We start from the raw sequence: 24825 nt of genomic DNA, 5'->3' as shown, positions 1-24825 counted from the left end.
GCGGGTGCGTATCCGGCGCACGGCTCTCAATCCTCGAGCCGGGGGATACGATACGATCTTTGGGGTCCAGCCGGACCAGAATGTCTCTTGAGTTGCGAACAAGTCTGCAGGGCTCGAGTAAGGGTGTTGGAGGTCAGACAATCTTCAAGGAGCCGCGAGTCGGTCAGCAGGGCTCAGTGTTCTCAAGGATGCACGGGGAGCCGTGACCACGTCAGCAGGGCTCGGATGTTTTAGGCAGAAGTCCGTCTCTGCCAGGTGGAGCCGCGACGCTGTCTGCAGGGCTCACCGAGGTTCCAAAAGTTCCGTCGGATTTTGGGAGGATGTTCTTTCAGCCGCGACAAACTCAGCAGGGCTCGTTTCGATCCAGGATTCCACTGCCGAGGGTCCCAGAGTGCCCCTTGTTATAGGTCGACTCCTCTTTGATGTCCAGAGTCCTCACGGGCAGGGGTCTTAGCGCCTGGGGGTCATTTGTTGGGGGTTCCTGCCACGCGGCCCCTTTGATCCTTTCAAAGCGGGGTCGGGAGGGATCCAAGACACGCAGCAGGTGTGGAGCCAGCCCTCAGGGTGGCCGGAGGGGCGATCAAAACTATCTCTTGAGAGGAGGCCAGGTGTGAGTGAAACTACTCCTCCCTCTCCTGCTCACCAGGAGCTCTCTCTCCCCCCAGCCGGCATGGCACGACTAGGCCTGGGTCGCACTTGGGTTGAGGGCGGCCATCTGGGGTGCGGGGCCGGGTCACTGGTGGCTGCGAGGCCGATGGAGGGGGAAGGGTGCCCAGTGTCGGGAAGATGGAGGGAAGAACATGGGTAGCCCCGGGTTCTGTGGGGGACCAGGTGTGGACTGGGTCGGGTAGGCTACGTTAATCAGGGTCGTGTGGGGTGTAGAGGTCAGTCTGGTGTCGCTACGGGTCTGGATGGGCCACGCCACGAGGCCGGGCCCAACATGCGTCCCCCCCAGCTGAAGGCCGAAGAGAACTACCCATCCTCTTGGGGGTTCTCTTCGCTGAGGCGGAAGAATCTGGAGAGGCCGTCAGCGTTGGCGTGGTCGGTGCCAGGGCTATGCTCTACTGTGAAGTCCATCCCCTGAAGGGAGACTGACCATCGTAGCAGTTTGGGGTTCTCCCCCCTGCATGAGCCACCGTAAAGGTCGATGATCCGTCTGGACTCAGAAGTGGGTTCCGAAGAGGTAGGGTCGCAGTTTCTTTAGAGCCCAGACTACGGCGAACGCCTCGCGTTCAATGGTTCTCCATCGTTGCTCTCGGGGCAGTAACCTTCTGCTAATGAAGGCCACGGGCTGATCCAGGCCCTTCTCATTGAGCTGGGATAGGACGGCTCCAATGCCATGCTCGGAAGCATCCATTTGCACCACAAACTCTTTGGAGTAATCGGGTGCTTGGAGCACAGGGGCTGTACACATGGCGAGTTTCAGTGTGTCGAACCCCTCCTGGCAGGCAGGGGTCCACTGCACCTTTTTAGGTTGTCTTTTGGACGTGAGCTCCGTGAGGGGTCCTACGAGGCTGCCGTAACCTTGGATGAACCTCCGGTGGTAACCAGTGAGGCCCAGAAAGGCGCGGACTTCGGTTTGGGTGGTTGGTGGTTCCCAGGCCAGGATGGCGTCAATCTTAGGTTGGAGGGGGGGCGACCTGCCCGCTGTCGACCTGGTGCCCCAGGTAGACCACCGATCCTAGCCCAATCTGGCATTTGCTGGCTTTCACGGTGAGGCCGGCTTGGCGCAGGGCCCTCAAGACCCTCCGGAGGTGCCGGAGGTGCTCAACCCATTCGGAACTGAATACCGCAATATCGTCCAGATAGGCGGCGCTGAACTCTTCCAGCCCGGCCAGGACTCTATTCACCAGTCTCTGAAAGGTGACCGGGGCATTTTTCATCCCGAAGGGCATCACTCTGAAGCGATAGTGCCCATCCGGGGTGGAGAAGGCGGACCGCTCCTTGGCTCCTTCTGTGAGCGCAATTTGCCAGTATCCGCAGGTCAGATCGAAGGTGCTGAGAAAATGAGCAGACCCAAGGCGGTCAATGAGCTCCTCTGCGCGGGGGATAGGGTGAGCGTCGGCTCGGGTGACCGCATTGAGCCCCCGGTAGTCCACGCAGAACCGTAGTTCGGGGGCAACACCAGGGACAGCTGCTTTCGGGACTAGTACCACCGGGCTGGCCCAAGGACTGTCTGTGGGCTCGATCACCCCTAGAGATAACATCTTCAAGACCTCCGCCTGGATGCAGGCCCGGACTCGGTCGGGGACACGGTAGGCTCGGTGCCGTACCCGTGGTCTGTCTCCGGTGTCCACGTCGTGGACGCACCAGTCGGTGACCTTGGGGACGAGGGAGAACAGGTCGGAGAACTGGCCCAAGAGCCGGCGGCAGTCCTCGTGTTGTTGGGGTGTGAGGGAGGGGGAGAGGATCACCCCCTCCACGGAGCCGTCCTTTTCTTTGGCCCGCAGGAGGTCAGGGAGAGGCTCCATTTCTTCTTCCACCCCGTCGTCTGTGGCCAGGAGCAAGCTCAACTCCGTCCGCACGAAGTGAGGCTTGAGGCGGTTCACGTGGAGGACCCGAAGGCGGTTCCGAGGGGACTGGATGTCCACCACGTATGTCACCTGACTTTTTCGTTCTACCACTTTGAAGGGCCCGGTCCATTTGTCTTGGAGGGCGCACGGCTTCACTGGGGCCATGACCCAGACCTGCTGGCCGGGCTGAAACTCGACCAGAGTGGCATTCTGGTCGTACCAGCGCTTCATTTCTTCCTGGCTCGCCTCGAGGTTGGCCTCGGCCAGCACTCGGAATTTCCGTGTCTGGTTCCTGAGAGTCAACAGGTACCGGAACACATCCTGCGGTGGGTCCCGGGGTGCCGTCTCCCATCCCTCGTTGACCAGGCTCAGGGGACCTCTGACTGGGTGCCCATACAGTAATTCAAACGGGCTGAACCCCAAGGACTTCTGGGGGACTTCCCTGTAGGCGAACAGGAGGCAGGGGAGAAGGACGTCCCACTTACGCCGCAGGGGCTCCTCGAGACCCATGATCATCCCCTTCAGAGTCCGGTTAAACCGTTCCACTAGGCCATTGCCTTGGGGATGGTAAGGGGTAGTGAATTTATAAGATACTCCATATTGTTGCCACAGGGATCTCATATATTTTGAGATAAAATTGGTGCCTCGGTCGCTCACGACCTCTCGGGGGAACCCTACCCGGGAGAAGGTCCCCATTAAGGCATGGCCCACCACGGGGGCCGTGACGGTGTGGAGGGGGATGGCCTCCGGGTATCGTGTGGCATGGTCCACTAGGACGAGGATAAAGCGGTGACCCTGGGCGGTCTTGGGATCCAGGGGCCCCACAATGTCAATTCCGACCCGCTCGAAGGGGGTACTGACGACTGGGAAGGGTTGGAGGGGAGCCTTGCGCTTCTTTCCACTTTTACCACTGGCCTGGCACGTGGGGCAGGACTTGCAGTGGGCCTCTACGTGGGCTCGCATTTTGGGCCAATAAAAGTGCGTTACTAGGCGGTGGTAGGTCTTGTCCTGGCCCAAGTGGCCGGCCAGGGGTACATCATGGGCCAAGCCCAGGAGGAAGTCTCAGAAGCGTAGGGGTACGACCAGCACCCGGGCTGACCCTAGCTCGGCAGACCGCTGTACAGGAGGTCATACTCCCAATATAATAAGTGGGTTCCCGATTGGTCGTCAGCGGCTTGGGCTTCGGCCTGCCGCCGGGGTCCGACCAGGGAAGGACAGGTCGCTTGTTCTTGGCAGTACTCCTCTCGGGAGGGGCCCCCTTCGTGGCGCCACTGGGCCAACTTGGGCAGATCACCTAACTCCGTGATCTGCGCGTGGTCGGGATGGACGGGTACGTCATCGGCGAGGGGCCCTCCTCCTGGGGATAGGTCGTGAGGTTCAACGGGGTCGTCTCCGGCTTTGTCAACGGAGGTGGTGCTGGGGGCTTCGTCCTCGACTCCCCCGCGGGGGGGTAGTCGGGCCGCCATGGATCGGGTGGTTGCGCACACCCATTCTGGTAGACCCATCATCCCGAGGTGGGTCTTGCGCTCGACCTGTCCCCAGGGGGAACTTTCCAAGTCGTTTCCCAGGAGGCAGTCTACAGGTTGTGCAGTTCGGACAGCCACCCGCAATGTTCCGGTGACTCCCCCCCATTCGAATGGTACCAAGGCCACCTTACACAAACTCTGTGTTGTCGGAAGCTATCACAGGGCAAAAGACATTTGGTATGATCTGGTCCGCCTGGACTAAGTGGCTGAGGACACCAGTGATGCTCGCCCCGGTGTCACGAAGGGCCTCCACCGGGTGGCCATTAACCTTTACGAGCTGGCGGTACTTCTTGGTGTTTGCGGGTAGGGGTGCCCCGGGAATCATATCTCGATCTCCTAGAGAGACTAGGGCCATGGCTGCGGGTTCCCATCCCTCGGGGTCCTCAAACTCCTCCCTTGGGGTTACGGTGGCCATGTGTCGGGCTGGGGGAGCTGTCGTGGGGGGTTTCTGGGCCATGGGGCACTGAGGGTCGCTGGCATAATGCCCTAGCTGTTGACAGCGGAAACATGTGATATTCACCCGGGGTCCTTGTCTACCTGGGGGGGCGGTACTGCCTGGCGGAGGAGCTGGGAACCCCGGGGATGGGTTTCTCGGGGGGCTACGCGGGGGCCCAGATGGGAACTCCCTCTGTTTCCCTTGATTCCCCCCCTCTCTGACGGGGAGGTCCTTGATGGCTGCGGGGGTAGTCTCCTACGGGGTTCCGGCGGACCCGGGTGTTCAACCAGCGATATGCTTCGACGGCCAGCTTCCTCGGGTCTGCGAGCGTGCTGTCGAGCAGGTGCTGGTGCAGTTCTACAAAACAGGCAATGAGGTCCGTCAGTTCTTGCTGCCCTTGATCCACCCTTCCAGCGCTCGGCTGTAAAAGTTTACGTATTCCACCCAGGTGGTGCCTGGGATCTTTCGGCAGTCCCGGAACCGCTGCCGATACATTTCAGGGGTGAGGCCGTATTTCGTGAGGAGGGCCTCCTTCATGGGGCTGTAGGATGTTTGCACAGAGGCCGGTAGGTCGAGGAGGGTGTCCCGTCCTTCGCTCAGGAATCGCCCCCACAATCCGGCCCCCCAGTCCTTCTGTGGGACGTGGTGGGAGGTCATGGCTACCTCGTAGGCTTTGAACCACTGCTGGATGTCATCATTTCGATAATACTCTTTGACCACATCCTTGGGGATGTGGACTTTCGGCTCTCCCAGGGGTGCGGGTTCTTGCCCCCCGGGGGTAGAGCTCCTTCGCTCCTTGCTCGGAATTCTATTTCTTTCAAGCTGCGCTCGTGCTCTAGCTGAAGTTTTTTTTCCTCGTGCTCCCGTTGCAACGTCTTTTCTTCTAGCTCTCCTTGTACTCGGAGTTGTTCCACCGCTAGCCTCTTTTCGGCTAGCCTTATCTTGCCTTCTATTTTCAGTTTGGCCATTTCCAGTTCATGACTTCGGTCCCTTTCCCTGTCTGTGACGCCTTCCGGGGACCAGCCCCCATCTGCTGTGTTGTTTTGTGCATGGGGGTTATTGCTTGTTCTCGGGAAGTTCCTGAGCTTGTCCGGCCGCTCTGTCTCCTCACCGACTTCGTCCAGTCGGGGAAGGGAGGCTGCGGACTCCACCCAGGCTTTCAGGGCTTGTTGCATGTCTTCCTTGGTGTTCAGACCAGTGGTAGCGATCTTCCGTTGTCTGCAAAATTGTTTCAGCTCCTTGTGCGTGTATTCTCCTAACCGCTGTACACAAAACGTAGCACTCGCGTCGGTTTCAGTGGTGCTCATGGTGGTTTCTTCTGCCGTCTTTGTTTGGTAGTGCGTCAGCCGTTCACTGTACGATCTCTAGATTGCGGGCTCGGATCCCGTCGCTTGCCACCAATGTTAGAAGGGCCAGCCTCAGGGAAGGACAGAATATGTACCTGACCACCCTGCGACCCAGCTTTCCCAGGAGAGGTAGCCGAGCACTGGCAGGAGACCCCCTCAGGGCTGGGTCCCGTACCTAAGATCGTACACGCTGATTTAGCACCATGCAACACAGAGACACCACACCGTAGATTCTGAAGTACGTATTCTTTATCTAGAAATATCAGGACCTTTATGATCCGTAGAGGCGTCTGTACAAGTAGAGCAAGGGCTCACAAAGTCTCGGTTGGGGTAGGGGTAGCGGGACAGTCTTAGGATCTGGGACAATGCGGGTGCGCATCCGGCGCACGGCTCTCAATCCTCGAGCCGCGGGATACGATACGATCTTTGGGGTCCAGCCGGACCAGAATGTATCTTCAGTTGCGACCAAGTCTGCAGGGCTCGAGTAAGGGTGTTGGAGGTCGGACAATCTTCAAGGAGCCGCGAGTCGGTCAGCAGGGCTCAGTGTTCTCAAGGATGCACGGGGAGCCACGACCACGTCAGCAGGGCTCGGATGTTTTAGGCAGAAGTCCGTCTCTGCCAGGTGGAGCCGCGACGCTGTCTGCAGGGCTCACCGAGGTTCCAAAAGTTCAGTCGGATTTTGGGAGGATGTTCTTTCAGCCGCGACCACGTCAGCAGGGCTCGTTTCGATCCAGGATTCCACTGCCGAGGGTCCCAGAGCACCCCTTGTTATAGGTCGACTCCTCTTTGCTGTCCGGAGTCCTCACGGGCAGGGGTCTTAGCGCCTGGGGGTCGTTTGTTGGGGGTTCCTGCCACGCGGCCCCTTTGATCCTTTCAAAGCGGGGTCGGGAGGGATCCCAGACACGCAGCAGGCGTGGAGCCAGCCCTCAGGGTGGCCGGAGGGGCGATCAAAACTATCTCTTGAGAGGAGGCCAGGTGTGAGTGAAACTACTCCTCCATCTCCTGCTCACCAGGAGCTCTCTCTCCCCCCAGCCGGCATGGTGTGACTAGGCCTGGGTTGCACTTGGGTTGAGGGCGGCCATCTGGGGTGCGGGCCGGGTCACTGGAGGCCGATGGAGGGGGAAGGGTGCCTGGTGTCGGGAAGATGGAGGAAGGGACGTGGGTAGCCCCGGGTTCTGTGGGGGACCAGGTGTGGACTGGGTCAGGTAGGCTACGTTAATCAGGGTCGTGTGGGGTGTAGAGGTCAGTCTGGTGTCGCTACGGGTCTGGATTGGCCACGCCACGAGGCCGGGTCCAACACACACCACACCCACAACCACACCCACACCACACCCAACCACACACACAACCTCACCCGCACCCACCACCACATAAATACAACCACACAAATACAACCACACAAATACTACCCCACACACAACCACACACACAACCATGCGCACAACCATACACATAACCACACACACAACCACACACACAACCACCCACACACAACCACACACCCAACCAACCACAACCATACAGAACTGCACACGCACACCCAACCGCATACACAACCACACACACACACAACCACACACCCAACCGCACACACCCAACCACACACACCCAACCGCACACCCAACCGCACACACAACCCCACACCCAACACGACAACTACACGCACAACCACAAACACAACCACACACACAACTACAATAACAACCCCACACACAACCCCACACAACCACACACTACCACACACACAACTACAATAACAACCACGAGCACAACCACACACACAACCACAACCAAACACACACAACCACACACACAGAACCACACCCAAACCTACACCCAACACCACACACACAACCCCACACACAACCCCACACACACAACCACACACACAACCACACACAACCACAACCAAACACACAACCAACCACACACAACCACACACACAACCACACCCAACCACATCCAACCACAGCCACACACAACTCCCACACACAACCCCACACTCACAACCCCACACATACAACCACACACACAACCGCACACACACAACTGCACACACAGCCACACACAACTGCACACATAGCCACACACAACTGCACACACAGCCACACACAACTGCACACACACACACACAACCACACAACCACACACCACACACACAACCACACACAGCCACACACACAACCACACACAGCCCCCCACACACAACCACACACACAACCAACCACACACAACCACACACACAACCACACACACAACCACACCCAACCACAACCACACACAACCCCAACACACAACCCCCCACACACAACCCAACACATACAACCACACACGCAACCGTGCACACAGCCACACACAACTGCACACACAGCCACACACAACTGCACACACACAACCACACACACAACCACACACAACCATACCCAACCACAACCACACACAACCCCCACACACAACCCCACACACACAACCCCACACATACAACCACACACACACAACTGCACACACACAACTGCACACACAGCCACACACAACTGCGCACACAGCCACATACAACTGCGCACACACGCACAACCATACACAGCCACACACACACCACTGCACACACCACACCCACCCACAACCACACCCACCCACATCCACAACCACACCCGCACCCACAACCACACCCCCACACAACCACCCACCACACACACAACCACATACAGCCACACACACAACCCCCCACACACAACCCCCCCACACACAACCATCGCACACACAACAATCGCACACACCCACCCACAACCCCACCCGTACCCACAACCACACCCCCACAACCACCCAAACACAACCACACATACAACCACACACACAGTGTTGGACCTGGCCCTTTTTGCAGGGTCATCCCTAAACTTTTTGCCTTCCTCCTGTATTTTTCCTGACCTGTTGTTGGCTGTTTTATGACTCTGGGCACCTTACCACTGCTGATCAGTGCTAAGGTGCATATGCTCTCCCTATGGTAAAATGTATACATTGATTGGTGTCCATGATTGGTTCATTTGGTTTACTGTCAGCCCCTAGTAAAGTGCACCAGGCGTGCCAGGGCTTGTAAATACAAATACCGCTGGTGGGCTTGCAGCACTGGTTGTGCCACCCACAGAAGCGGCCTAGTAAAATGTGTCTAGGGTCTGCCACTGCAGAACCTGCGCGCAGTCTGGTACTGTCGTGCTGATTGCGCAAGTGCACCCACTTGCCAGTCCCTAAACCTTCCCTTAACTACATATTAGTCACCCCTCTGGTAGGCCCAAGGGCAGGGTGCATTGTAGGCATAAGGTAGGACATGCCCTGATGTGTGTGGCATGTCTTAATAGTGAATTACAGCCATTTTCGTTTTTCACTATTGAAGGCTACCTGCTCTCCATAGACCAGAATGGGCTGCTGGAATTACTACATGCTGTAATCTCAGTGGACTCATAGAGCATGGTAAAAAGTCATGTTTAGTACGCCTGAACTCAGAATAATACAATACTTCTTTTAGTAAAGTTTATTTTAATATCCTGTGTTTGTAAATACTACTTTTAGAAAGTTAGTATTTACTGACCTGGCCATTTCATGTCCGCCTCTGCTGTGTGTGTGTGTTCTGCCTAGCAACAGTGAAGAGCAGGGCTGGGGAATTCCAGGAGACAGGCTGGCTGCCAGGTGGTGGGTAGAGAGATTACACCAGGATGGGAGGGAGGAGTACACCTTTGACTCTGAATAGACCTGTGCTCTGCCACCCCCATGCCGGCTCCGACCCCTGTGGAGCAGCTGATGTCTCTGCCCTGCTGCTGAAAGGAAAGAGCAGAGTCACCACAACAAAGTGCTCCAAAACTGGACTGAGCCAGGCCCAGGCCCCTGGTGACAAAGAACAAAAGAATTGTGCTTTAAAAGAAGGAGCCCTGCTCCTAAGAAATCAGATCCTGTTTGCGCCAAGACGAACCTCTGCCTGAAGGAGAAGGACCTGGAGAAGCTGAAGGAGGAATACTGTCTCTCTGCCTGCGAGACTGGCCTGCAGTGGGTGCCTGTCTGCTGGAAGGAGAGGAAAAGACTAAAGGAAAAAGACTTTGCATCAACTTGTGCTTTCAAACAATCTCCAAGGGCTTGCTTGTGAACTTGCCCCCTGATCTGCGCCCCAGGAACAGTGGGCGCTACCTTTCCCCCAGAAGAGGAGAAGCTGCTGGACGCAATCCCGTGACGCTGACCCCCAGAGAGCCTGTGTGCCTTTCACTTTCTCTGCACCGCGACATCTGCCACCTGGGGCTACCACGAGCACCACAAGGACCTGTCCACCTGGTCCCAGCACCGCAAGTGACAGCCCCTCCGAGCCGTAGCTCGCACCGCGAAGAAAAGAACCTGGGTGTCCAACCACCGAGCCTCTGCGACCCTGCGCCGCCGAGATCACCGCGAGGACCTTTTACACACTGGTGATCCCCGGGAAAGCCGATCGCGCTGCAACGCGCTAAGAATTGCCCCGGAGCTGCTCGCCCCTCCTCTGACCTTGGTCGTGTGGCTGAGACCTTCTGCGAGTGTGCCACGAAGCACTGCCGCCCTCTGACTGTGAGGGACGACACCGCAACGTTGGACACCTCTCCGTGGAACCCCGAGGCTGCAGTGACCATCCCCGTGAACACTAAAGGTATTTGTGCTTGTTTGCGCTAAAGTACGCCCCGTACTTGCCTTCATACGAGCCATACCTGCATTAGAAACATTGGGGACTTGTGTGCGTAAATACGGCTCGTACTTGCCTTCGTACGGACCGTACTTGCCTCTGAAGTATCTTGCTTTGACCCGTACTTGCCTCTGAAGTGCCTTGTTTTGAGTCGAACCTGCCTTTGAAATCATTGTGACTGGTGCCGTAGTTCGACCCGTACTGCCCGTGTACGAGCCATACTTGTGCTTGTACGGTCCGTGCAGAGTGAAAAGCATTGCCGGCGCCCACGCGGGAAGCGTGGGACTTGGCAAGCGAAGCCGGGATCGAGTTCGATGCGTACCTACGTAGGTACGGCCCATCTGGTTCAAGGCCTGCATACGCGTACTCACGCGAGAAGCGTGAGAAATAGCACGACGTACTAAAATAGCGGTACGAAGCGTACCTGAGGCGCTACGAAGCGCACAACACCCCAAAGAAGCTCATTTTGAATAGAACTGTGCCATTTTTACAACTGTGGACTGCCTTTAAGCCTATAAGAGTAACTGGATTAGTACTTACAAGAGAACTGTATTTTATCAACCTGCCTTCAAGAAATCTTTTATATAAAGACATATATTTTTACAGAAATACAGCCTTGTGTCTTTGTGTGGTGGGGAGGTGATTATTGTGTGGGACAACTTGCAACGCTTAACCTAATGCCCTCTGGAATCTAGCCTGACTGCTCGCGCCACGTTACCTAGAGGGTGAGCAGGGGTTATTTTTAAGAGGTGATCCTACGCCCTGACTTAGATGAAAAGGGTCCCTGCTTGTCGCAAGTGCATACCTGCGCCAACCAGAGACCCCGGATTCTAACACACAACCACACACACAACCACACACAACCATATACACAACCACACCCGCACACACAACCACACCCGCACACACAACCACACCCGCACACACAGCCACACACACCACCACACATACAACTGAACACACACACAACTGAACACACACACAACCAAACACACACACACAACCAAACACACACAACTGACCACCCACACAACCGACCACACACAACCACACCTGCACACACAACCACACCCGCATACACAACCACACCCACACACACAACCCCACACCCAACCACACACAATCCTACACACAACCCCCCCACAAACACAACCCCCCACACACACCCCCACAACTACACACACAACCCCCACATGCACAACCACCACACACAACCACCACACACAACCACCACACATACAACCACCACACACACAACCACACACAACCACACACAACCACACACACAACCGCACACACAACCACATACAATGCACAACCATTAGCACAACCACATGCACAACTACAACCACACACAACCACACCCAACAACACACAACCACACCCAACCACACACAACCCCCCACACAACCCCCCACACACAACCCCACACACACAACCCCACACACAACCACACCCGCTCTCACACACAACCATACACACAACCACACACAACCGCACACAAACTGCACACACAGCCACACACAACTGCACACAGCCACACACACAACTGCACACACACAACCACACGCACAACCACACCCGCAACCACACCCGCACCCACAACCACACCCACAACCACACCCGCACCCCCACACAACCATATTCCACACACAACCCCCCACACACAACCACACCCAACCACACCTACCCACAACCACACCCGCACCCACACCCCCAAACAACCACACAAACACAGCCACACACAGCCACACACCACACCCAACCACACCCAAACGCAACCACCCACACAACCACAAACACAACCCCACACAACCACACACACAACCACATCCGCAATCGCACCCGCACCCCAGAACCACACAGCCACACACACCACACCCAGCCACACACACAACCTCACCCGCACCCACAACCACACAACCACACACAGAGAACCACAAACCCACACACAACCCCACACACTACCCCACGCCCAACCGCACACCCAACCACACACCCAACCGCACACCCAACCGCACACCCAACCGCACACCCAACCACAACATACCCACACAACCATACCCACACACAACCACAACCACACACAACCACATACACAACCACACCACCACACACACAACCAACCACACACACACCCGCACGCACCCACACAACCACACACACACAACCACACACACATCCACTCACACAACCACACACACATCCACTCACACAACCACACACAACTGCACACACAACCACACACAACCACACATCCATACACCCGCACCCACGCAACCGCACCCACACAACCAAACACACAACCACACACAACCACTCACACATACAACCACACACAACCACACATACTACCACATACACAACCACACCACCACACACACAACCAACCACACATCCACACACACCCGCACGCACCCACACAACCACACACACAACCATCACATACAACCAACCACACACACAACCTGACACACAGTACCACAACCCCACCCAACCCCACCCAAATGCACACCCAACCACACACCCAACCGCACACACCACACACACACCACACACACAACCGCACTCCCAACTGCACTCCCAACTGCACACCCAACTGCACACCCAACCGCACACCCAACCCCACACACCACACACACACACCACACACACAACCACACACAACCGCACACCCAACTGCACACCCAACCACACACAACCACACGTACAACCACATGTACAACCACACACACATCCGCACCAACAACCCCACACACAACCCCACAAATACCACACACAACCACACACACAACCACATGCACAACCACACACACAACCACACACACAACCACACATAACCACAACCAAACACACACAACCACCCACACACAACCACACACACAGAACCACAACCACACCCAACTCCACACACAACCCCACACACAACCCCACACACACATACAACCACCCACACACACAACCACACACACAACCACCCAACCACAACCATACACAACTGCACACACACACCCAACAGCACACCAAACCACACACCCACAACCGCACACCCAACCGCACAACTTCACACACAACCACACACCCAACATATCCACAACCATACCCAACACACCCACAACCACACACAACCCACACACAACCACATCCACACTCGTAATCGCACCCACAACCGCACCCACAATCGCACCTGCACACCACAACCACACACACAGCCACACACATACAACCACACCACACCCACAACCACATAAATACAACCACACAAATACAACCCCACACACCCAACCACATCCGCAATCGCACCCACACCCACAACTGCACCCGCACACCACAACCACACACAGCCACACACACCACCCACTCACAAACACACACACTACCTCACCCACAACCACACAAATACAACCCCACACACAACACCACACACAACCCCACACACACAGATAACCACACACACAACCACCCAACCACAACCATACACAACTGCACAAACACACCCAACTGCACACCCAACCGCACACCCACAACCACACACCCAACTGCACAACCACACACACAACCGCACACCCAACACACCCACAACCACACCCAACACACCCACAACCACACACAACCACACACACAACCCCATCCACACACCCCGGGGCCAATCGAGAAAAAAGTCCACATCCCCAAGGATGTTGTCCGCGAGTATGTCCGAGAAGACGACATACAACAGTGGTTTAAAGCCTACGAGGTCGCCATGACCTCCCACCGGATCGACCGGAGTGATTGGGGAGCCGGACTTTGGGGGAGGTTTATCAACGAGGGTCGCGATGCCCTACTGCAGCTCCCAGATCACCAAATGTCGTCCTACGACCACATGAAGGCTGCCCTCCTCACCCGCTACGGCCTCACACCCAAGATGTACCGCCAGAGGTTCAGAGATTGCACCCGGATCCCAGGTACAACTTGGGTAGAATACGTGAACTATTTCAGCCGTGCCTTCGAGGGTTGGATAAAGGGGAGCCAGGTCACCACCTACGAACAACTCTTTAACCTGATGGTATGGGAGCACCTGTCAAACAACTGCTTCGTCGAGCTCAGGCAGCACCTCCTCGAAAGTAAGCTGACTGACCCCCGGCAGCTCGCCGCCGAAGCTGACCGATGGGAAAGCACCCGAGTGGGCCGGAGGGGGCCACACGAACAGAACAGAAACAACCAAGGCCAGCACCGTCCTCGGGGAGGAGGAGGGGGCCAGGGGCGAGGGAGAGACGCCTTGCCCGCAACACCCGTGGCCAGCACCCCGGCTCCGGCCGGTCGGGGCAACCCCCCGTGGCGTCCTGGGGTCCGAGCCAACGTCACGTGCCACCGATGCCAGCGAGTCGGCCACTACGCCAATGACCCGAGCTGCCCGCAGAACCAAACACCCAAGCCCCGCCAGGTAGCTGCCGCCGCCCTGGGGGAAGAGCGATCATTGGAGGAACCAGAGGAGTATGAGCCGGCCCAGCAAGAGTGGGAACCGGCCGCCATGGTCCTGGCGTGCTTAGGGGGAAGAGACATGGTCCCGCGGGCTCCCCTACCCGCTAACACCAGGAAATACGGTCAGTGGGTGACCATTAATGGACAACGAGCCGAGGCCTTGCGTGACACAGGCGCCAGTGTGACGGCCGTCTGCTGTCACCTGGTGAAGCCCGAGCAGATCCTGCCGAACATTCTCTGCCCCGTCCGCTCGGCAGACAACTCTGAAAGTATGTGTCAAATGGCCTGCGTCCCATTCGAATGGGGAGGGGTCTCCGGCCTGTTGAAGGTGACGGTCCGGGACGATGCCCCCGTGGACTGCCTCCTGGGGAATGACCTCGAGAGTTCCCCGTGGGCCACCGTTGAGAGAAGAGAGCACCTGGGGATGCTGGGCCTCCCGGACTGGGCCTGCATAACCACCCGGTCCATGGCCGCCCGTGCCGTCCCTCGATCAGAAGAACCAGAATGGCCAGCACCCCCGCCCCCAGTCGCCCCAGTAGAAGACAACGACGAGGCCAGCCTCCCAGACTCGACGACCGAAGGGGACGCGCAACCCCAGGACCTTCCTGACCTGGCTCAGTGGCGTGAAGAAGGGGGGCCCACCCAAGAACAGTTCCGCCAGGAACAAAAGACCTGTCCCTCCCTCGAGGGACTCCGCCAACAAGCCAGCGCCCAGAACACAGGGGACTCCACCGGAACTCACTGGGTCTACTGGGATAACGACCTGCTATACAGCGAGCAAAGAATCGCCGAGCTGGGGGCCGGTCGAGTACTGGTGGTACCTCTCCGCTTCAGAGACTTTCTGCTCAACCTGGCCCACGATGTCCCCCTGGCTGGACACCTGGGCCAGGATAAAACGTACAGCCGCCTAGTGACCCACTTTTTCTGGCCGAAAATGAGGAACGACGTCCTGAACCACTGCCGATCTTGCCCCACTTGCCAAGCCAGCGGGAAGAGTGGTCGGAAGCTGAAAGCCCCTCTGCAACCCTTCCCTGTGGTCACCACCCCGTTTGAAAGGGTGGGGATAGACATCGTGGGGCCTCTGGACCCCCGCACGGCACAAGGACACAGGTTCATCTTAGTACTGGTGGACCATGCCACCCGCTACCCCGAGGCGGTGCCCCTACGGACCGTGACAGCTCCGGTGGTTGGCCGGGCCCTAATGGGGATCTTCTCCCGGGTAGGCTTCCCCCGAGAAGTCGTCAGCGACCGAGGCACGAACTTTATATCCAAATACATGAAGTCCCTCTGGCAACAATGCGGGGTCACCTACAGATTCACGACCCCCTATCACCCCCAAGGGAACGGACTAGTGGAGCGTTTTAACCGCACCCTCAAGGGGATGATTGGGGGATTGGAAGAGCCCCTCCGTCGCCAGTGGGATGTACTACTCCCGTGCCTCCTCTTCGCTTACCGAGAAGTTCCCCAGAAGTCCCTCGGTTTTAGCCCTTTCAAACTCCTGTACGGGCACCCTGTGCGAGGGCCCCTCAGCCTAGTAAAAGAAGGTTGGGAGATGGCCCCCCTAAAGACCCCTCCAGACGTCTTCAAATACCTCCTGGCCCTACGCAACCAGACCCGGCGCTTCAGAGAGATGGCCAAGGCGAACCTCGAGGCCAGCCAGGAGGACATGAAGAAGTGGTATGATCACAATGCCTCCTCCGTTGAGTTCGAGCCTGGACAACAAGTATGGGTGATGTCCCCAACCGAACCATGTGCCTTGCAAGATAAGTGGACGGGGCCCTTCAAAGTGGTCGAGCGCAAAAGCCCCGTCACTTACCTCATCGACCTGGGGACCTCCCGGAACCCCCTTCGGGTCCTCCACACCAACCGACTCAAACCACACTTTGTGCGCTCAGAACTCAGCCTCCTGATGGCTACGGACAGTGGGGCAGAGGAGGACTCCGAGCCCCTCCCGGATCTTCTGAAGACTCAGGAGAATGACGGCTCCGTGGACGGGGTCCGGCTCTCTGGCACCCTCACTTCGGAGCAACGCCAGGGCTGCCGGAACCTCCTGCTGCAGTTTGCTACCCTGTTCTCCCTCACCCCCGGGGTCACCCCTTGGTGTTTGCACGACGTGGACACCGGGGACAGTCCCCCTGTCCGACACCGGGCCTACCGCGTACCAGATCGGGTACGGGCCTGCATACAGGAGGAGGTGGCCAAGATGCTCACAATCGGGGTCATCGAGCCCTCGGACAGTCCCTGGGCCAGTCCGGTTGTATTGGTCCCCAAAGCCGCTGCCCCCGGCACCGCACCTGAACTGAGATTCTGCGTCGACTACCGGGGCTTGAACGCTGTCACCCGGACCGACGCTCATCCGATCCCCCGAGCAGACGAGCTGATCGACCGGCTGGGGGCCGCCCGCTACCTCAGTATCTTCGACCTAACAGCGGGCTACTGGCAGATCGGCCTCACACCCAGGGCTCAGGAACGGTCAGCCTTCTCTACCCCCGATGGCCACTACCAATTCAAGGTCATGCCCTTCGGCATGAAGAATGCCCCCGCCACGTTTCAACGCCTCGTGAACCAGGTCTTGGCGGGGCTCGAAGAGTTCAGCGCTGCCTACCTGGACGATATCGCTGTATACAGCCGCCACTGGCCCGACCACCTCCGTCACCTCCAAGAGGTCCTACAGGCCCTCCAGCGGGCCGGCCTCACAATTAAGGCCGGCAAGTGCCAAATTGGCCAAGGGTCTGTGACCTACCTTGGGCACCAAGTGGGAAGCGGGCTGGTGGCCCCGCTACAACTTAAGATTGCTGCCATCCAGTCCTGGCAGCCCCCCGTCACCCAGACCGAGGTCCGAGCCTTCTTGGGGCTCACCGGCTACTACCGGCGGTTCGTGAAGGACTACGGCAGCATCGTGGGGCCCCTCACGGGTCTCACGTCCAAGAACCAACCAAAGCGGATTAACTGGACCCCCGATTGTCAAGCGGCCTTCGAGAAGCTGAAGGCCGCCCTGTGCACCGCCCCTGTGCTCCAGGCCCCCGATTACAGTCGGGAATTCGTGGTACAGACCGACGCCTCCGACCACGGCATCGGAGCCGTTCTTTCTCAGTTAAACCCCGAAGGTCATGACCAGCCGGTGGCCTTCATCAGTCGACGTCTCCTGGCCCGAGAACAGCGCTGGAGCACCATCGAGAGGGAGGCCTTCGCAGTGGTGTGGGCCCTCAAAAAGCTCCGGCCCTATCTCTTCGGTACCCATTTCCGGGTACAAACCGACCATCGACCCCTGCAGTGGCTGATGCAGATGCGGGGGGAGAACCCAAAACTCTTGCGCTGGTCCATTTCCCTGCAGGGAATGGACTTCACTGTGGAGCACCGACCAGGCCAAGACCACGCCAACGCGGATGGCCTGTCCCGCTTTTTCCGCCTCGACGAAGAGAGTCCCCAAGGAGATGGGTGACTCTCCCCGCCTTCAGCTGGGGGGGACGCATGTTGGACAGGCCACACGAAGGGCTTGCTCCCTCCCCGCACGACAGGGCCCGAGCTCCGGCCCACCAGGCATAACCCACGAAAAGCACCTGTACCCCGTCTCACGACGGATCTTCTGCCCTCGGACCTCTACTCATCACGGGGCCCAGCCCCACCGGCTCCCCCGGCCGGTTCAAGCCGCCATCTTGGGCCCTGCACCACGAGGCCGCGTGGCCTAGCCCCGACCCTAACCCCGGGCCTGGCCGGCCCCGACATCCCGGCACCACCATCCACCCGGGAGGTGAGCGGACCACTTGGCAGGTCAATGGGAGGACGAAGTGTCAAGAGCTCTTCCCCCGCCAGGTGCCGATCGCCTCCAGCTCCCCCAGGCGCTGGCTCCACCCCCTGCTGGGTGTCTGGACACCTTCATCCCGGGCCCTCCGACCTCCAAGTGCGAGGGTCCGGACATCAAAGGGCGGCTGCCCTATAACTGGGGCAACTCCGGAGCAGGAAGGCAGTTGTATCCTGGAGTCGAGAGACACCGAGAGAACTCAGCCTTGACGGACTACTGGCGCTGCCGTAGCCCGCTCTTGTGAACCATCGTCCTGCCTGCTGGCGCTGCCGCGGCCTTCTACAACATCCATCCTCGTCGGGACCTGCTGGCGCTGCCGCGGCCCGTTGTAACGACCATCCTCACCGGGACCTGCTGGCGCTGCCGCGGACCGTACCTCGACCATCTCCACTGGGACCTGCTGGCGCTGCCGCGGACCGTACCTCGACCATCTCCACTGGGACCTGCTGGCGCTGCCGCGGACCGTGTACCGACCATCTCCACCGGGACCTGCTGGCGCTGCCGCGGCCCGTACCAACTAAGCTCGAGGATTGTGAGCTAATCATCATCTCATCCAAACTACCTGACTGGTAGACAGACTGTCCCGCTACCCCTTACCCTGCTTTGAGAGACTTGAATCGAGGGGACCCCTGAGTCCAGACCTCCTTGTACCATTCAACCGTACCCTAAGAAGTGCTTATAAAGAACCCTGAACCTTATCCGTGTGTGGTATCTGTCTGTGGGGGGGAAGTTACTTGTCTGTACGATCGCTGGAGACGGCTCTCCCTGGAGACCTCTCCTCCTGACCCCGGCCGACCCTCCCGGTCCGTCTACCCTTTCTAACACAACCACACACACAACCACACACAACCACAACCCCACACACAGAACCAACACCACACCCAACCCCACACCCAGCCCCACACTCGCAATCGCAATCGCCCAGCCCCACACTCGCAATCGCAATCGCACCCACAACCGCACCCACACACCACAACTACACACACAGCCACACACACAGCCACACACACCACAACCACACCACACCCAACCACACACACAACCTCACCTGCACCCACAACCACACAAATACAACCACACAAATACAACCCCACAAACAACCCCACACACAACCACACACACAACCACACACACAACCACACACAACCAAACTCACACAACCAACCACACACACAACCCCACACACACAACCCCAACCACATCCAACCCTATACCCAACCACACCCAACCAAATCCAACCGCATACCCAACCGCGTACCCAACCACACACACCACACATACCACACATCCAACTGCACACACCCAACCACACACACAACCACACACCCAACACCACACCCAACCGCACACCCACACCCACAACCATACCCACAACCACACCCACAACCATATGCACAACCACACGCACAACCACACGCACAACCACACAAACAACCCCACAAATACCACACACACAACTACAATAACACAACCACACACACAACCACGCGCACAACCACATGCACAACCACAACCAACCACACACAACCACACAGAACCACAACCACACACAACCCTACACCCAACCACAACCATACATAACTGCACACGCACTCCAAACCGCACACCCACAACCGCACACCCAACCGCACAACTACACACACACACAACCACACACCCAACCGCACAACCACACACACACACAACCGCACACCCAACACACTCACAACCACACACACAACCACATCCGCACTCGCAACCGCACCTGCACACCACAACCACACACACAGCCACACACACCACACACAACCACACTACACCCACAACCACACAAATACAACCCAACACAACCACACACAACCACATCCGCAATCGCACCCGCACCCACAACTGCACCTGCACACCACAACCACACAGCCACACACACCACCCAACCTCACACAACCACACACACAATCTCACCCGTACCCACAACCACACAAAAACCGCACAAATACAACCCCACACACAACCCCACATACAACCCCACACAACCAAACACACAACCACACACACAACCACATACACAACCACACACAACTACAATAACACACAACCACACATACCACCACACATATACAACCATACACAACCACACCCACACACACAACCACACCGACAAACACACACACAACCACAACCAAACACACACAACCACACACACCACCACACACCCAACCACACACCCAACCGCAACCATACCCACACAACCACACCCACACAACCACACATAACCACAACCATATACAGAACCATACAAACAACCACATACACAACCACACACACAGCCACACCACCACACACACAACCACACCACCACACACACAACCACACCCATCCACACACACCTGCACACACCTGCACCCATACACACACAACCACACACAACCACACACACACAACCACACACACATCCACTCACACAACTACACCCAACTGCGCACACACAACTGCACACACAACCACACACCCAACCACACATCCACACACACCCGCACCCACGCAACCACACACAACCACACACACAACCATCACACACAACCACGCACACACACACAACCATCACACACACCACCACATCCATACAGAACCACAACCACACACAGCCACACACACCACTGCACACACCCACACACCATACCCACACATCCACCCACATATCCACCCACACATCCACCCACACATCCACCCACACACACAACCACACACACAACCACACACACAACCACACACACAACCACATACACAACCACACCCAACCACGCGCACACAACTGCACACGCACCACCACACGCACCACCACACGCACCACCACACGCACCACCACATGCACCACCACATGCACAACCACACCCGCAACCACACCCGCAACCACACCGACACACAACCTCAACCACACACCCAACCAACCACATACAACTGCACACACATATCCAAACACAGCCACAACCACACACAGCCACACACAACCACACACACAAACACAACTGCACACACAACTGCACACACAACCCCCACACACAACCCCCCACACACAACCCCCAAGCACAACCCCCCATGCACAACCCCCACACACAACCCCCTAAACACAACCCCATGCACAACCACACACCCACACAAACACAACCACACAAACACAACCACACACACACCACACACACAACCACACACACAACCATACACAACTGCACACGCACACCCAACCGCACACACAACCACACACACAACCACACACAGCCACACACAGCCACACACAAACACAACCGCACCCAACTGTGCACACACAACCACACTCACACCCACAACTGCACCCGCACACACAACCACATACCCACAACCACACCCAACCACAACCCCACACCCATCCCCACACCCAACCCCACACCCACAACTACACACACAACTGCACACCCAACCACACACCCAACCGCACACACCACACACACACCACACACACAACCGCATTCCCAACTGCACTCCCAACTGCACACCCAACCGCACACCCAACCGCACACCCAACCCCACACACCACACACACACCACACACACAACCACACACAACCACACACCCCACCGCACACCCAACCGCACACAACCACACATACAACCACCTGTACAACCACACACACAACCGCACCAACAACCCCACACACAACCCCACAAATACCACACACAAGCACACACACAACTACACACACAACCACGTGCACAACCACACACACAACCACATACACAACCACACACAACCACAACCAAACACACACAACCACCCACACACAACCACACACACACAGAACCACAACCACACCCAACTCCACACACAACCCCACACACAACCCCACACACACATACAACCACCCACACACACAACCACACACACAACCACACAACCACAACCATACACAACTGCACACGCACACCCAACAGCACAACAAACCGCACACCCACAACCGCACACCCAACCGCACAACGTCACACACAACCACACACCCAACATACCCACAACCATACCCAACACACCCACAACCACACGCAACCCCACACACAACCACATCCACACTCGCAATTGCACCCACAACCGTACCCACAACCGCACCTGCACACCACAACCACACACACAGCCACACACATACAACCACACCACACCCACAACCACACAAATACAACCACACAAATACAACCCCACACATACAACCACATCCGCAATCGCACCCGCACCTACAACTGCACCCGCACACCACAACCACACACAGCCACACACACCACCCACTCACAAACACACACACAACCTCACCCACAACCACACAAATACAACCCCACACACAACACCACACACAACCCCACACACAACCCCACACACACATATAACCACACACACAACCACCCAACCACAACCATACACAACTGCACAAACACACCCAACCGCACACCCAACCGCACACCCACAACCACACACCCAACTGCACAACCACACACACAACCGCACACCCAACACACCCACAACCACACCCAACACACCCACAACCACACACAACCACACACACAACCCCATCCACACTCGTAATCGCTAGGGGTGGGCGGAATTTGCGCAATCGCGTTACGCAAATCTCCGCGAAACGGTAAAAAATCTCCGCGAACACGCAGAAATTCCGCGAACACGCGGAATTGCTTGTTCGCAATACTTTTTTCCTGTTCGCGATCGCTGTTTGCGTGCTCGGGGTGAAATATCTCACGAACACGCATATTGAGAACGCGAACAAGCAAAAAATTTCGCGAAGTCGCGGAACGCAGATTTTTGGGCAATTTCGCGTTCTCCGCTGAACGTGAAATTACCCAAATTCCGCAAATTCCGCGAACGGGACGGAATTTACCGCCCAGGCCTAGTAATCGCACCCACAACCGCACCCACAACCGCACCTGCACACCACAACCACACACACAGCCACACAACCACACCACATCCACAACCACACAAATACAACCCCACAAACAATCCCACACAACCCCACACATACAACCACACACAACCACATACACAACCACACAACTACAATAACACACAACCACACACACCAACACACACAACCACACACACACACACACAACCACACCCACAACCACACACACAACCACAACTAAACACCCACAATGACACAAATACAACCACACACACAACCCCACACACAACCCCACATAGCCACATACAACCACATACACAACCACACACACAACCACACACAACCACAACCACACACACAGAACCACAACCACACCCAACCCCACACCCAGCCCTACACTCGCAATCGCACCCACAACCGCACCTGCATACCACAACTACACACACAGCCACACACACAGCCACACACACCACAACCACACCACACCCAACCACACACACAACCTCACCTGCACCCACAACCACACAAATACAACCACACAAATACAACCCCACAAACAACCCCACAAACAACCACACACACAACCACACACACAACCACACACAACCAAACTCACACAACCAACCACACACACAACCCCACACACACAACCCCAACCACACCCAACCCTACACCCAACCACACCCAACCACACCCTACCGCATACCCAACCGTGTACCCAACCACACACACCACACACACCACACATCCAACTGCACACACCCAACCACACACACAACTGCACACCCAACACCACACCCAACCGCACACCCACAACCACACCCACAACCACACCCACAACCACACAAACAACCCCACAAATACCACACACACAACTACAATAACACAACCACACACACAACCACGCGCACAACCACATGCACAACCACAACCAACCACACACAACCACAACCACACACAACCCTACACCCAACCACCACCATACACAACTGCACACGCACACCCAACCGCACACCCACAACTGCACACCCAACCGCACAACCACACACACACACACACAACCGCACACCCAACCGCACAACCACACACACAACCGCACACCCAACACACCCACAACCACACACACAACCACATC

Source organism: Triturus cristatus, chromosome 1_1, assembly GCF_964204655.1.
Source record: "Triturus cristatus chromosome 1_1, aTriCri1.1, whole genome shotgun sequence".
NCBI lineage: Eukaryota > Metazoa > Chordata > Amphibia > Caudata > Salamandridae > Triturus > Triturus cristatus.
Note: the sequence above shows the minus strand (reverse complement) of the source record.